This window comes from Neopelma chrysocephalum, unplaced genomic scaffold (genome assembly GCF_003984885.1).
Source record: "Neopelma chrysocephalum unplaced genomic scaffold, ASM398488v2 Primary Assembly neopelma1_252, whole genome shotgun sequence".
NCBI classification, from domain to species: domain Eukaryota; kingdom Metazoa; phylum Chordata; class Aves; order Passeriformes; family Pipridae; genus Neopelma; species Neopelma chrysocephalum.
Genome location: NW_020897914.1, coordinates 2345239 through 2361779, shown reverse-complemented (window position 1 = coordinate 2361779; position 16541 = coordinate 2345239). Strand labels below are relative to the sequence as shown.

The 16541-nt window shown below is 44.3% G+C and overlaps 1 protein-coding gene across 1 annotated transcript in view; it reads right to left on the bottom strand.

Moving 5' to 3' along the window:
* MAP3K13 (mitogen-activated protein kinase kinase kinase 13) overlaps positions 1 to 16541 on the bottom strand; it is a 71726-nt gene that overhangs the window by 29559 nt on the left and 25626 nt on the right. Inside the window, exon 3 of the mRNA XM_027703784.1 lies at positions 15974 to 16119. The gene's annotated coding sequence lies outside the window, so the exon portion shown is untranslated. The remainder of the gene's footprint in view (positions 1 to 15973; positions 16120 to 16541) is intronic.

The following is a 16541-nucleotide window of genomic DNA, read 5'->3' as shown; positions in this document are numbered from 1 at the left end:
GGCAACCCCTTTGTATTCAGGGGGGTTGGATTTTTTTTCAAGTCACATTATTACATCAATTAATCATATTACATTTTATAAGTTACATTATCTGCTTTGTAAGGTTAAAAAAAACAAAATTACACTATGAAGCTTGTCCACAATAACTCAGTGCAGACCAGGCCACGCTATGGGCAAACCTTTAAGCCAACTATGGAGCAGCCCAAGGCAAAAGCTTGGGTGTTGTTAAGCCATCAATCTCTTTCTCCAGACATGTTGCTCCTTCAAGGAAACAGGTTTCTTCCCATCTCACACCCACATGAATGCTCAGCCACAACCCAGCCTTATTTTTAAATATTACAATTGTGACACTGCCAAAACAATCAGTTTATGATAAAACAGTTGAAAATTCTTCATCTGACCCACCTGAGATTTTCTGTCACTGCAACACCTCTGAACACATTTCTGCATGTGCCCAAACTTACTCTACAATAAACAGCAGCTTTATCTGGGAAAATGAGGTCTTGTAACACTGGCTTGTTTGTGCTTTACCCTGTTTTTTCAGGCTGTCAGATAAACACTACACTACTTCTGCACATCCTGACTGGAATTACACCCTTTTAATTCCTTTCTCCAGTAACTATTTGGATGCCACCTCAACAAAAGACCACCACCTTTTGCAGTCACCACAATCCTCACCTGAGCCATGTGGGGCTCACAACTATCATCATCATCACATCCTTAAAGGTTAACAGAAGATTCTAACCCAGCCATGGGCATCAAGAACATGAGAGCACAGCCATGGAACTGTGTTGTTATGGTACCTGTGTCCATGTTCTCCCAACAGAAGCTTGATCTCATGCTGATTTAAGTCAGTCTGAACATACTGAATAAAGGCTACCCTAAAACAGGGATGCACCCTTTCTGGCAAAAGGGATTTTACAGTTGTGATATACTTTTGTCTGTGGCTGTATCAGCAAGAAAGAGAACCCTGTCTAGCTCTGTGGTCTGAACCCTTTCTGACAATGACAAAAATAGCACGGTGTGCCAGCCAAGAAATATCCATAATGGCTGAATTCAGGCTCTGTGCACAGAGCCAGCTGGAGGTTTGCTTGGCACCTCACACATCCCAACTGAGCCTGGCAGAGGAGAAATAAGTGGCACCTAAGCTGCAGCATAGGAAGAAACCACCCCAGCCCAGGAGGACAAGTTCATCTACCCCATTTCCTGCCTCCAAAAGCCAAGGGAAGGCTCTGCAGGCAGCCAACCCTCACCACAGCAGGGTCACCAGCCCCCCTGCTCACAGCACACAGGGGGGTTCTCTGCCATAGCCCACACAGGATTTCTCCTGTGCAAATGCATCAAGGAATTTTTTTAACCAGAACTTTGGCAACACTGTGCCGTGGCACCAGCTACTCTGCACTTTGCATGTCTCCCTAATTCCTTTCTTCAAACAGCCAGGTGTTCACTGCTTCAGTGACACCTGAACCTATTTATCTCCTTAATTCCAGCTGTGACTTTGTGAACACTCCATCCTCCACTCCAACATCTTGTTTCAAGTATAACAGTTCCCACTCGACTTTCTCTCTCATTGCGTCTCTGATCACCTCTGTTCCACTTCTCTTATACCACCTTAGAATTATAGAATCCCAGACTGGTTTGGGTTGGAAGGGACCTTGAAGCCCATCCAGTGCCACCCCCTGCCATGGGCAGGGACACCTCCCACCAGCCCAGGTTGCTCCAAGCCCCATCCAACCTGGCCTTGGACACTTCCAGGGATGGGGCAGCCACAGCTCCTCTGGGCAGTTGAGGATGTAAACTGAGAAAGTCAGACCACAGCCAAGATTCCCAGTGAGGACAGAATGCCACAGAAATGCACAAAGGCACAATGATTATTTTGGTTCTTTGTTGCTTTCCTAAGTATTCCTCTAATTCCATCCAATGCCTAGGCACGCCTCAGGATGCTGAGCTAACTTCCACGGCTCTCTTACAACCTTAAGATCTCATTCTTGAGCAGTAAAAGCTAGGTCAGAGCCTAATTCCTATGTACTGGATGTTAAGATTAAATTGTATTTAATCAACACTAAATTGAACTCACATTTTATCCCCCAAGTTCACTGGAGCCTTCCAATATTCCCTCCAGCTGCTCTGTGTGGTTATTACCCTGAACACCTTCCTTGGGTAGTCTCACAGCCCAAATGCTTTTGCTTCAGAATATTCCTAAGTGATCTGGATATAGGAAGAACAGGTGGAAAGACTGAGTAGTGAAATCTTTAAAGCAGAGAAAAATGTTTCAACAATGTTATTTATCCCCTACGCTTATTTCATATACTTTAATCAAATATTTGCTTGAGATGGGCATCCCTGTTATTTTATACCTGCTTAAGACTCTTTAAAAGTCTCTGGTAAGTATTCCTGCCAAAATCCCAACAGATTGTGGCAACCAGATCCCCTTTTCTGACTTGCTCTTGACTCTTACAAAGAAATTTAATAGATTTCCAAGGCAGACTTCACCTTAAAAGAACTGTGGTGAATCTTATCCCCACATGCAATGTGTGCATCTGCCCTGGCTCTCAGCACAGGAATTTCAACCTCTATCAAACACCAGACAAATATTTCACTGGGAACTTCTTCAGCAGAAGGTCACAAATTTGTGGGGAGTGGAGAAGCGGTGCTTGGTGTGGAAAGAGAAATAGAGCATCCACTTTTTTTTTTTTTTGGCAAAAGGGATAAAAAACACGAAGCAATAAAAATTCATCTTAGTGAAGAAGGCAGACAAAGGGCCCATCCACCTCCTGTGTGTGCAGGGAGAGCATGTCCTGCTCCACCTGCCAGCCAGGCCTGCCCAGCTGGGGAATAAGCACCTTACATAACAGTGTATTTCCAGCACTACACACTGAACTGCTTCCTCTATCCTGGAGAAGGTATTTTTGGATCTGTTAAAATGCTACTGTGTTCTTCCAGGGCTTTGCATTCTTCTGCTCAGAAATTGCATAATCTGATGCCATAGGAAATAAGTGATGTTGCATAATGACTCTCGTATTGGCTGCAGGATTTGGGGAATGCACCTCTCTGTGGGAGAGCAGCTCTGGGCACAGGTCCTTGGCTTTGGAGGAAAGGAGAACCCATCAGCCTCTGGGGAGCAGGGGGGAACAAACCAAGGACCACACTTACTTCCAAAAAAATCAGTTTAACTTTTAATCGCCCCTTTGCTATTTGTTTCCCCTCCCTCTGGCTGCCAAGTGTCATGAGCTACGTGCACACATGGAACACCAGCAGCTTCACACAGTGTTCTGACACCTCACTGACCACTGATACCCTCCACCATCAGCCCATCAATATATTGCCAAACATTCAGCTGCTACAAAGACAGACTAAATGCTGATTAGCCTTTTATATGGCTGAATTGCTGTTGGAATCTGTCTCAGACCAAAATTTAGAAATGATCTTAAGTTACACTCTTCTCTTTCATCTTTACAGCTGTTTGCATGGCAGGATCCAGTCACAGGTTTCAGGCTCCCCTCTACTCCTTTTCTGTCCATCCTTCCCAATGCTGCACTTTTACCTCATTGAAGATTCACATTACATTACTAAATAACTAAAGCATAGTCACTAAAGGACAGTGACTAAATAACAACAGATTTAAGGACTCAAATTCAAATATTTTACAACAACAAAGCCCAGGAAAATCTCCAAGTTGAGTTCACAGAGGCCTCACAGCCTCGCTGACCTTGCTACATGAAGCCATTAAATGTTCCAGTCCTACCAACAAACAATACCTGGGAATTTTCCCCACTTACAGCACTGAAACATCATATTTTCCTCCGAGGACTAGCGTTAAAATTAATTAATGTCTGAAAGATCTTTGAGGATGAAGATCAATATCACAGTGCTGTTCTCAGGAATCCAGTGAATGAATCAGAGTCTCACTTTAACTCACGTGAGGCGTCAGACTGGTCTCAGGTAAATTCACTCGCTCCCACGTTTGTTTTTATTTTTATAGTAGACATGAATTATTCAATATTTGCGAAGCACATTTGACATGTAAAAGCTACTCACACGAACTTCTCAGCACTAACAGCTTATGTGCTTCATGCCCAGTATTAAATAACTGAACAGCCACCCATGGAAGTACCAAAATTCCTGGGGCACGTGCAGCGCTCTGGACCCTGTCCCAGGTCCCAGGACCTGATGGGAAGGGGAAGGACACTGGAAATCCAGCTGGCAGATCTCAGATGAGGAATGACAGTAGTACTCAGATGTATTTAGCAAGCACCATACACAGCAAAGAGGATTATTGCTCAACAGAGCCGAGGCACAATGCCCTGCTCAGGAGCCTGGAGTAAGCCTGTATTAGTGACACAGAGTAAGGTGTGAGCCTGCTCCGAGGCCACCACGGGCTGGGAACACCATCAGGGCACACAGGCAGCACAGCCCCAGAGCAAAGAGCCACACAGAGGCCTGGCAGGACTCGTGGCACCCAACACCCCACAGAGACCAGCACTCAGCCCCTGGTGCATCCCCACTGGATGGGCTACAGGGGATAACCCAACATGGATAACCCAACATGGATAACCCAACATGGATAACCCAACATGGATAACCCAACATGGATAACCCAACATGGATAACCCAACATTGGGGGATCTGTGCTGGATTTTCTGTGTGTCAGCAGAAAAGTCACAGCTGTGCAGCTGCATTACTGACTGTGGTGTCCTCCAGAAGGTAACAGAGTGTGGGGCTGGGGACAGGAAAGGACAAGTCCTACGAGGAGAGGCTGAGGGAGCTGGGGCTGTTCAGCCTGGAGAAGAGGAGGCTCAGGGGAGACCTCCTCACTCTCTGCAACTCCCTGACAGGAGGGGGGAGCCAGGGGGGGGTTGGTCTCTTTTCCCAGGCAACTCTCAGCAAGACAAGAGGGCTCAGGGTCTTCAGCTGTGCCAGGGGAGGTTTAGGTTAAATATTAGGAGAAATTCTTTCCAGAGAGGGTGCTCAGCCATTGGAATGGGCTGCCCAGGGAAGTGGTGGATTCTCCATCCCTGGAGGTGTTTAAGGTGAGACTGGATGTGGCATCAGTGCCATGGGCTGGGAACCACAGCGGGATTGGATCAAGGGTTGGACTTGATGATCTCGGAGGTCCCTTCCAACCCAGCTGATTCTCTGATTCTATGACAAATGTGCCAGGACTGAATACAGTGTCCACACAGACAACTCCATTCCTCCAGCCCACTGTGCTGGAAAAGGTCCAGCCTCTCACCCACACCAGGACCTTCTCCTTCTTTCCCTCACAGCACCCCTCAACTGCTCCAGGGGAACCAGCACCAACAACCACACCTTCACCAGGGGTTATGAACCATAGACTTGACACAGACACATCTACTCTTCTCCCTGGCTGACACCCAACTGTTGCTAAAGCCTTTGAACCCCCTCCAGTCACCAAATTCTCAGCTGAAGTTGTAAGCAGGGAAAAGAGGACAGAGGTCAAAACACACACTGAGTATTTATAGGGGTGGGAGTCAGCACACACAGAGCTGCTGCTCCCAGCCCACCACAGCTGCAGCTGCCACCCTGCCATTCCACCCTGAGCACTCTGTGTTTTGGGTGAAATGTTTACTCCCCCCTCCCCAGGAAATGAGAGTGATTTGCTGCAATGTCACACAACAGGAGACTACAAAAGCCTAAGCCCCTGCACGAATGGATAAAAACCAAAGTCCCATAAGCTGGACAGGGCTTGGTGAAGTGCCAGACTCTGAGAGCTTCAGAGGTAACATTTCCCTCAGCTGACTTGTTTGGAGTCAGTTATGGCTGAGAACTCACTGGAAGTTGTACAAGCAGTAAACCTGCTGCTGTTTTCCTCCAAACACAGGATCTCAGGTGAGAGCTTGGCTAAAAGGCTCAATTGCCCCTTCCCCTGCCTGCCCTGGCCCCAGTGACCAGCACTGAAGAGCCAAGTGTTCACACAAGCCATGTCAGATCTCTTAATTTTATAAAAAAAGAGCTTTACTTTAAAACTGTGCCATTTTAAGAAGCCCTACTCTAAACCCCCTCCCCACATCTTGACTGCAGACAGCCTGGAACAGGTACCAGGTAGGAACAACTCCAGCCTGATCACTCACCACCTCATATTTGCTGTAAAAAAAAACTCCTAAGAAAACAGGAAATACTGTAAAATCTTTTTTATCCTGCCACTGCTTAGAGCAGACCCACGTTTAAATAACTACTAATTGTGAGAGGGCTTACCTAGGAAGAGATTTTCAAATAAATCATTACTCAATTTTCTGATCCACTGGAGATAAGCCACTTACCAAATCTTTACAATAGCAGACAAAAGAGGGAGGTTAAAAATGCAGCCAAAAAAACCCCCCAAACATGGTTAAACACAAATTCACAAATAGCTGAGGAGCAGTGAGAGTCCCTACCATGTATTCTGTGCTAGAAGTTACTTGCTAATTCCAGGCACAGGGGTCAAAATGAATGCCAGCTATAAATTTAACTATCAGGCAGCAGGGGACAAAGACAAATCTGAATGACAGGACCATTCTGGATCAAAGACTCACACTGGAGGCCCCAAAGACAGGAAACAAAACTGGTGTTAAAGCAAAACAAACAAACAAAACCCCCACTACATCAAAATCCGGATTTATTTGTATTTCTCAGCGGAAGGCTGTCACAGCCAGAGGTTCAAAGGGCTGCCTCTCTCTAGAAACAAAACCCGCATACATTTGGGGACACAACAAAAAGGACAGTGACAAAAACTTTTCAACCCATGACAACTCTACCCTCCACATTTTAGGGCATCCCAAGGTGTCAGTGGCTACACACACAGCAGGCACTGGGAAAAGTGCCCATATGTCCCTGTCAGACCGACTGAACCTCCCTCATTTCAAATATTTTCACATTTTCTCCCTCAAAATTATTTATCAAAATACATTCCCTCAGCTGCTTCTACTGATCAGACTGCCTGCTGCTAAAATCAGTATATCCAAACACATGGGCCTGATGTCATCTTTCCCCAGATCTACTTAAAATACCCCCTTTTTCATTTACTTAAGGGAGACATGTGGTTTGATATGATTAAGCTATTGCAGTACTTAAACCACCCCCCCAAAACAAAAATAAAGAGCAGCTCCTCTTTTCATTGGGAGAAAACATGACATCATGCCCCATTCAGGTGAGCAGGAATATGACAAATCTTGCCCCAGTGAACAGTATCGTTAACTGCAAAGGTACTCCCAGCTCCCTCATTTATTAGGAAAATGAGGGGTGAAAATCATGTGTTCAGCACACCAGAGACAGCTCAGACTGCTATTTGCAATAATACAAGAACAAATTCCTGCCTGGCTGATTGAAAGAAAACACATCTCCTTCATCTCAAAAATGAAATTAAATTATTAATCACTGTAGCACAACAGAAGAATTGTTTTATTAGCCCACAAGCAAAAAAAATTACAATTTTGCCTAAAAAGCAAAAAATACAATTCTGCCTCTTTATACTCTCTCTTGTAATTCTTATGTCATTGCCTGCATATTCCATTTATATCCATTCTCCACTGCCATTCCCTTCCCCTTTAAAAGGGGGGCACAAGAAGATAACGTGCAAAATTGCAAGTGAAAAATGTCTATCACACCGACAGGCAAAGGCCAGGCCAGCTCTCAGATTGATATGCAGGGATGGATAAATTAAGGTTTCACATTTCCTCTTCCCTCTCTCAGCATCATTTTTTCAGCCCTTTCACATCACAAATGCAACATCCATCCGTCCTTCCGAAATCAATGGCGAAAGGGGAGCGCTGACCATGGAACACACACACAGACCCACACACACCTCACACAAACACATTTTCCTCCGGATACTCACGGGGACGAAGATTTCCTATGTGATGCTCCATTTTCTCGTTTTAAAAAAGATGGAAGGGGGGAAAAAAAATTAAAAAAAAAATTAAAAAAAAAAAAAGGAAGTGTTGCAAAATAAAAGGAAATTCCACCCACACAATCCTGCAGCCTGCTGCAAAGAAGCACAGAGCGTGCTGACGTCACGGATTCATGAATGGATGGAAATCGGGATGGTTGGAGATTCGGCGGCTCCGGCTGGGGCTGGGCACCGGCAGAGGGGAGAGGGGGGCAGCCAATCCCAGCCAAACCCGGGCACCCAACTGCCTGAGCCCCCCGGAAAATGGCATCAGTGCTGCCACCCCGGGGGGAGGACCAGCGAGGACATCCTCCGATAGCCCCGAGTCTGTGCCGCTCCTGGGGAACAGCAGCGTGTCAAATAACAGCCATCTGGTGTATGAATCAAATGGGTTTGGTAATCAGAAAAGGAGTTTATCATCTCCCTGGCTTCTCGCAGGATTACAAACCCGGGGTATTATTATTAAAATAACTAAATATAAGCGTGTACTGGAAGGAGGCAGCAGGGAGAACAATAGGAGGCTTGTGTTTGATTAGCGATGCAAAAGCACCAGCAAAATAAAAATAGGAGCACTGACAAAATCCTGCATTCAGCTCCAGTCAAACATTCCCAACAGCGGGCAGACGAGCTCACAACACTCAGGAACACTCAGAAACAAAGATTGGAGCAGGCAGAGTTTCACACCCGGGGCTACATAAGGAGTGGTGGGCACAGCACCCATGGATCCCAGCCCACCAGCCATTCCCATTCCAGCTGCAATTCCAAGCCAATGGAATACACTCAGTTGTGCAGACCACGTGCCAGGGCACCCAAATGGATGGCAGAGTCCTGGTGAATGCTCACAAGAGCAGCTGTGATTAGCTTAGATCTGGACAGGGGAAGAGCACAAGTTATGCCTTGGTTTTGTATCCTTGAAATACGAGGGATGGAGTGGAGGGATGAGCATGGCCAGGAATGAAGGTCAAGGTTTGAAGGATAACCTGGGCTGTAAGCTCTGCAATAACACTGTCTCAGGGTTGACCAGAATTCGTCCTTTTGGACTTCAAAACCCCTTCTGAACAATCTGCAGCCTCCAAATTATTAAGACACAGGATTTCAATATTTTCACCACACCTTCTCCTAGCAAGTAGGAAGCAATTATGCTATAACAGGTTGTCCCAAAATTTACTCTGCAGGTGCACACCTTAAAAGAAAGCCTGAGAGAATCCCACCTTTCCTTATAGGAAGTGGGTAACATCCCAAAATAAACCAGGACTGGATGTAACAACAACAGATCTGGGTTGAGAAATCAGGGATTTTGTTCTACTTGATCTCATGTGAACCAGCACCACTGACAGCAGCTCCTGGGGAGGGAGAAGGGCTTGGATGCTGGACTGTGGTTTCTGAGTTGAGTTGGCCAGAGAAAATTAAAAGGAATGCAAATTTCTTGTTTCCTACTTCCAAGATCAAAGAAAGCCCAGGGTAACTTTCGCTGGAGAAATATCTCCTCTCTAAGATCTAAAAGTCACCAAAGCACCAGATTTCTACCCAGCCAACACAACAGCTGCACTGCTGTGCCCTGGGAGAAGCAGGAGGGGAGGTGTGGAGAGAGATGTCCCTTCTCCAAAGGGATCACTCTGTGCCACCATTTCAAATCCCAGTTGCACCTGCTTTGACTCCCTGCCTTGCCTTCCCTCCCCCTCCGGAGCTCAGCTCTCAGCCAACACCACCCTGGGACAAAAACAGCTTCCAGATTTCCCTGGCATTTTGAAAACAGACCCAAAAATGTTATTTTACTCCCGTACCCTAAAGCAAAAAGGGATAAGTTCAGGAACGGGAAGGGGGAGCACAGTAGCACATGCAAGAAGTGGAAGAAAATGAAGAGAAATACCACTATAGAATGAGAAAAGTCAGAATAAAAATAGAAAGGAAAATAATTTTCAGAGGTTTCCAAGGGTTAATTGCAGTGACATTAAAGAAAAAAAAAACCACAGCAGGGAAAATAAGTGGGAACAAAACCCCAGGAAGACTCCAGGAGAAGAAAGCAGCTTGCACATAAAATTTCAGATTTTATTCTCCGTGGTGGTTTGGTTCAGCACCCCAACACTCAATTTCATCTATGTCTCAAGAGCTCAGACTAAAATTTTCAACCACAAAGGTCCTGAATTTAAGCAAGATAACTACCTTAACTCAATGTGAAATAGAAAAGGCAACCTAAAACGTCCCTAAAATTATGTTGGGTTGCAACCAGTTGGGTATTTTCATAGTACACATGGCACAGCTCTTTCGATGCACCACTAGTGAGTGACTAAGTTGATCAATATTAGAAAGAAAAATAATTTTCCTCCTTCTGAGACAAAAACACTGGTGAAAGCAGGGAACTCTGGGAAGATGCCTGGATACAATTTTATGCATAAATTTAGTTCAGTATTAACGTGAAAATAGAAAAAAAATGTACCAAATACAATAAAGGCAGAAGACACTAAAAATCCAAAGTTCATAAGGGACCACACAACTGCCAGTGAAAAGCTGATAGGCAACAGGATTTCTGACAGGGCAACCAAGTAACTAGACCACCAGGAGAAATAACAGGCCAAACTGGTGGAAATGGGTGCTACAAGTATTAAAAAAAAATCTGTTCACTATATTTGAAAAAGACAGGATAATTAAGTATTTCCAAGCCAATTAATAACTAATAGGAATGTTATCCAGCATCTGCTAGGCATAACGTTTCTAGCTGGCACATCATGTTGATTTGAGCCCAGTCCTAAAATAATCATTTAACAAGTTCTGCAATCCTGTGACCTTCAATTTTAATAAACTGGCGAACGACTAAAATTGCCCAAGACTGAGGATACCAATATTATGCCAATATTCAAAAATAGCAAACATTTGTTATTTATAGCCCCTGGGAACTTGATGGCGATCTTGGGTAAAAATCCTAAACCAGCCTTTGACAGGGAAGGAGGGTTCTGCTGCATGGGACCAAAGGCCCAATAATCCCAGTGTCCTGCCTCCAGGGCTGGCCAGGAACAGGCACAGGGAAGCACAGAAGCAAAGCAAATCCTTAACACTTCTTATGGCACATTCCACTGACTACAGCAGAAAATTAGAAGAGAGATGGCAGTGACTTAAAGGTTAATTTCACAATTATACAGCACCAGGGCTGTTCATAAATCTACTCTGCACACACTTAGGGGTACAAGAGGGGACAGCACCGTGAAAACTTCTACCTGGATGAGTAAACAGGTGAAGTGAGACAGCAAATGATTCTCCAACAGGCAAAAGTCTGGGTAAATATTGGCATAGATAAGGTGGTGAGAGGGGCATTTCATTGTCAAGTCCTCAACGTTTGTGAAATCTCAAATCCACTCTTCCAATCCTGCAGGCAAACACCCCTCTTCTGAGTGCCCTAACCTTCAGCAGTGGGGTGGGTGACAGAAAAGAAGGAAAAAAAACCAGAATCATAGAATCAGATCAAGATTTTAACCAGAATGTCCCCAAATCTGAGACTCTGGACAGTCCTCCCTGCAAAGGCAGGTGAATGGGACTGCAATTCCACAGGACCAGTGCCAAGAGCCATCAACTGTGACCAAAGGAAAGGAGAAAAAGCCCGAAGTGGGGCATGTGCAGGACATCTGGGTCTGCCAGAAATGACAGCAGAGAGCTGGAGATGGGCACAGACTCACAGACACACAACACCCTGAGGGAAAGCCCCCCTTGTCAAAAGGGTCTCCCTAAAAGCAATTCAAACAAACTCACTGCCACTTGTACCACCATTGCACACTCTTCAAATCAAAGTGCTACCAACTCCTCCTACCTAAAAGTGAGGTTTCTCTGCAGTAAAACCACCTCCCATGCTGTTGCCAGTTGTGTTTGACCGAGTGTGCTCTGCAAGCCACGATGGGCAGGAGCACATAACACTGTACAGTGACCTCCTCTAACCTTGTGCTGCCTTTACTGGCACTCCAGGAACTAAAAATAAAATAAAAGACACTAAAAGGCAATAACAAGACAAAATGCATTATGTGGTCTCTTGTTTAAGCACAAAGTTGGTATAGATTATTTTTTTGAGGAGTTTCTGGGTGGTTTCCCATATTTTTCCAGATGAGCTGTGCCTCACAGGCTCCTCCCCACAGTAAGTCTGGGTAGTTCCAGGAGGAGACAAGTCACTGCAATGTTAACATGCACTCATGAGGCTGGGCAAGTTCAAAAAACCACCTTTGCAGACTTTTACCTTCTGAAGGAAGACTGCCCAGCTCCTGAGACATCAGGAGAAGTCCTGGAACTCCACCAGGAAGGAAAGAGTGCTACATAAGAGACATTAAAGCTGCTGAAAGGGCAGTTAATGCAGCAAGGGAACAACAGCCTCCCCAGATTTCCAGTGGCAGAGGCCCAGCTGAGCAGAGGCCATGTGAGAAAAGCAGATCTATTTGTTCAGGGACACAGGCACAAAAATAATATTGCTCTCAGAGAACATGCTGAAATCAAGTCTTCCATAACAATAATTAACTCTACTAGAGTTGCCAGCAGTGAGAAACACTGAACAAAAAATTTTAAAAATAAGTATATATAAATAGCAGCTATAAGGGACACTTGTAAAGCCAACTGAGCCAACGTCACCATTCCTCTTCCAGGTGAGGAGCCTGCAAAAGCAGTGAGACCTGACAACAAAACCTCAGTAGCACGTGGAAAGAGAAGTCCTATAATTTATGTTATTCCCATAAAAAGGCACACAAATGGGGAGCTTTTGCAGAGAGGAATTAATGAAACTGAAGAAGTGATTAAAAAATGCAGCCCAATTCCCCAAGGTCAAGTGTTGTTCAGAGGGAAAAAAAAAGAAATCACCTGCATAAATATAGAAACAACTTGGAGCAGCTGTGCTGTAGATAAGGGCTGGGGATGGAGAGGATCACAGTCTGAGAACAAATTATAAATATCCAGTTGTCACAAACAAGGCAACTTCTGCCCACTGACAAGAGCACAAATTCCTGATCCTCTCAGTTTTGATGAAGCCTTTGGTGAAGTCCATCTTTGGGTCAGGCTTGTCAGGAAAGAGAGAAACCACACCAGAACTAAAAGCAAGGACAGACAGGTAGTCAGGTGAGCTATGAAGGATGAATGAGACAACTCACTGAGGTGGCTCAATCTGAACAGAGCAAAAAGAGAAGAGATATGATATATTTCCATTAAATATAGAAATGGTTTCTGCAAAGAAAGAGGGAACTTATTCTCCACGCCGACAGTGAGTAAGAAAAGTAATGGACTCCAACTGCAACAAGAAAAATTTCCTTAGGCCACAAGAAGAACTTTTCTAAGTGGTAAATAGTGAAGCACCAGCCTAAAGAACTCGAGCTGCCTCCTCTATTAGGAGGTAAAGGGTAAAAAATCATCTCAAAAACTGTCCAGCAATACTGATGATGCCTTGATGCAAAAGGTCAAGATGAACTTTTGGAACCTCTCAGGCCTCTTCTGTGAAGATATCCAAGCACTGAAGTCTTTGTAGCAAGAGCAGAAGCTAAAAAAATTCTTCTGATCTTTTGCAGTACAAGGTCTCACCAAATTAAATCTTTCCATCCCTGTTACCGTTACACAACCTCTCCAAGGAATATTATTCGGATTTGTACCAAAAAACTCCAAAAACTGCTGAAAGCCCATTAAGATAGCAAAATTCAAGCATTTATAGGTCAAGAGACTACCAGACTAAGGCTCTATATTAAGCACTAACAGTTTTCTCTGTAGTACTGTGATAGAGCTCCTTCAGGAACAGTGGATCAACCCTATGTAAATATTCTCAAGGCAAACAAAACCTGCTCAGCATCTCACTCCCAGACTCACATCATTCATGAAGCCTCCAGTAGGTTTGGCTTCAGAGCTCACTGCTTTTTCCTCCCCTATCTCCCAAGAGACTTCTGCTCCCCCACTGCTCCCCTGCAGACCGTGGAGGAGCCCCCTTGATCTGTCTGAATCACTCACCTCAGGAGGAGTTATGACAGCACTTGAAATAGTAACAGTCATGATTAGCAGAATATTGAGATTGAGAACACTAAACTTGTCAGCAGTGGGGTTTGATCCTTATTTTCAAGCACAGTGCTGGACAGTGCAGTATATGATGGAGAAGGCACCACAAAGCCCCCACCACACCAAATACTTTCTGATTGAAGTCACAGAGCTGACCTTAAGGGACAACCAAAAGGGCACAGAAAACTCAGCCAATGTCCTGATACTACAGCTCCAACCACCAGCTTTGGGTTGCACAGGATTTGCCCATCCAGGGAAAGTCAGCACCACGTCAGTAAATTCAAGTCGTGGCTGAGAGGGAACGAACGAGAGCCACGTTCACAACCACATCAGCTGAAACCTTACCCTGGGACCCTTCCAGGGCTTCACAGCAGTGTTTTATAACCTCCAGTCCTCTATAAATGTCACAGTCCCCCTTAGGGCCAGGACTTCTATCTTCAAGCCTCCTCTATCCACTCCTACCCTGCACAGAGCACTCCACATATAGAGTTCCTTGTCTATTAACCACAACGATCAGATAAATTAGAAGCAGCAACGTTGATGAAGCAACTGATGAATTGTCATTGATGAAGCAAGGACAGGGTGGTTCAGGCGACTAATTGCTTTCACTGAGATGAAACCAGGTTCAAATCAAGGGAGAATTTAGTTCTTCAGCAAAATACTTCACCTTAATTATAACTTGTAACGAGAGACAGCCAGAGTCTAAATATACGGATGCTCTGCCTCTCCAGCACCCACCACTCCTCATAGAATGGGTAAAAATTGACAGCTTTTATATTAAGAAATGAATCCCAAAATGCAGCTCCATCTCACATCTTCCTGCAATCCCACTCAGAGGTGGCTCAGGCACATCCTAAAATTACATCTCTGCAGCTTTCTCTGCATGAAGCATCTCCGTACGACAAAGATCACACAAATCGTACAAACGTAAAGAGAATGTGCAGAACAAAACCATTTTCAGTCTCCTCGAGTGAAACAACTAAATGTTTCCTTGCATTACACATATCCATTCACTAACTGAAGAAAACTGTAGATCATTTTAGTTAGAGACAAGAAGAAATGATTTTCCAGCTAGCATCTACAAAGAAAACAAGAAACTATTTTTTATTCTTCTAACCTTAGTTAGAAGGATTAGAGAATTTTTATAGAATTTGCTCCTTTTCAGTTCTTCACATTGCTATATGCAGTTTGCTAGCATACAAGTTTTACCATTTAATTTTTAATACATAAAATAGATAAGCTAAAAAAAATTTTGTAAACGACACAATCAACAGATGAAATATCCTTAGAAACAGCAATATCCAACCCACATTAAGCATCATGCTAACATCAAAGGCAATGTATGTTAAAAAATTATCTCAGGCTCACACAGATGCATTAGAAGGTAAGAGAACACGAGACAAAAAGAAACCTCCTGCCATTTACATCACATTTCAAAAGTGGCAACAGACCATAAAGACTCACTTTGAGGAGAGAGGGGAAGAATAGGACAGTTATAGACCAAAAGCCATCTTAAAGACCCCAACCCTAATCCTTCTCCCATTATTAAATCTATAACCTGCTCAGATCTCAAAGCAAACCACAAATCTCTGCATTTTCTGGAACTTCACTGGTGTCTCTACCCCAGCTACAACAGCCTGGATTCCTCTGAAAAATCTGCATTCTCCAGCCAATCACCAAGGAAACACCACGAAAAAGTACTTCCAACAACGAAAAACACCTAAACTTTATCCCCTCCCAGAATCAATACACCCGAATGAAGAGATTCAAATGCTTTCAAGAGTCCAAATCACATTTGAAAAATTAAACGCTGAGATTAACTCAACCTCAGTCCATGCAAACACCCCTCTGGCACTTGTCCCTTCCTGTTCCCTCCCATGGGAGCTGGATTCCATGAGGTGCCTGCAGGTGAGCAAACCCAGCAGGGAAAGGGCTCTGGACACAACATAAAACCAGAAGGTGAACTTGCCTCACTCCTAAAAGCAAAACGCATTTAAGATTTCAGACAACTGCAGGAGTGAGCACGTCGTTGTTTCACACCCTTGAGTTCCTGACCAGTTACTGGGGTTAAATAACAACTGGCAGTACCTGATCATTGCTGCAGGTGCACTGAAAGCCCATGTCCTCCTGGCTCTCTGCACATGTGCCTCCTCTTCACGTCAGATAAACCAGGCTGTTCTCTGCAGCTGCACCGTGGGGAGGGCTCAGGACAGTCCAGCACTGAATTCTTCTCTCTAGAAAGAACAAGAAAGCTCAGAATCCTGCTGGAACATTTTTAAATAATGCCCCCGAGATCAACCCAAAACATCCCCTCAGCACATCGTGATGTTACGTGGCACATTTCAAGGCAGCAGAACACATCCAAAATTTAGTATGCACTCTCAAAAAGAAGCTGGGAGTAGAAAAATACCTCAACATATTTAGTACATCCTTTCTTAGCACAGGCCCACACTCTATAATCCTTTTATGGTACAATTTTAATCTAAATTAAGCAAGCAGCTCCAGTAAAAGAGCTCAGAGCTTTCCACATTACAAAATTACATCAGGATGGGATTAGCTTTTAAAATAACATACTTCGAGGTAATCTATTAATGATATTTTACACTTAATTTCATACCTAAAGTTCAAGTTATTTGTTTTACTAATTTTAAGCAAA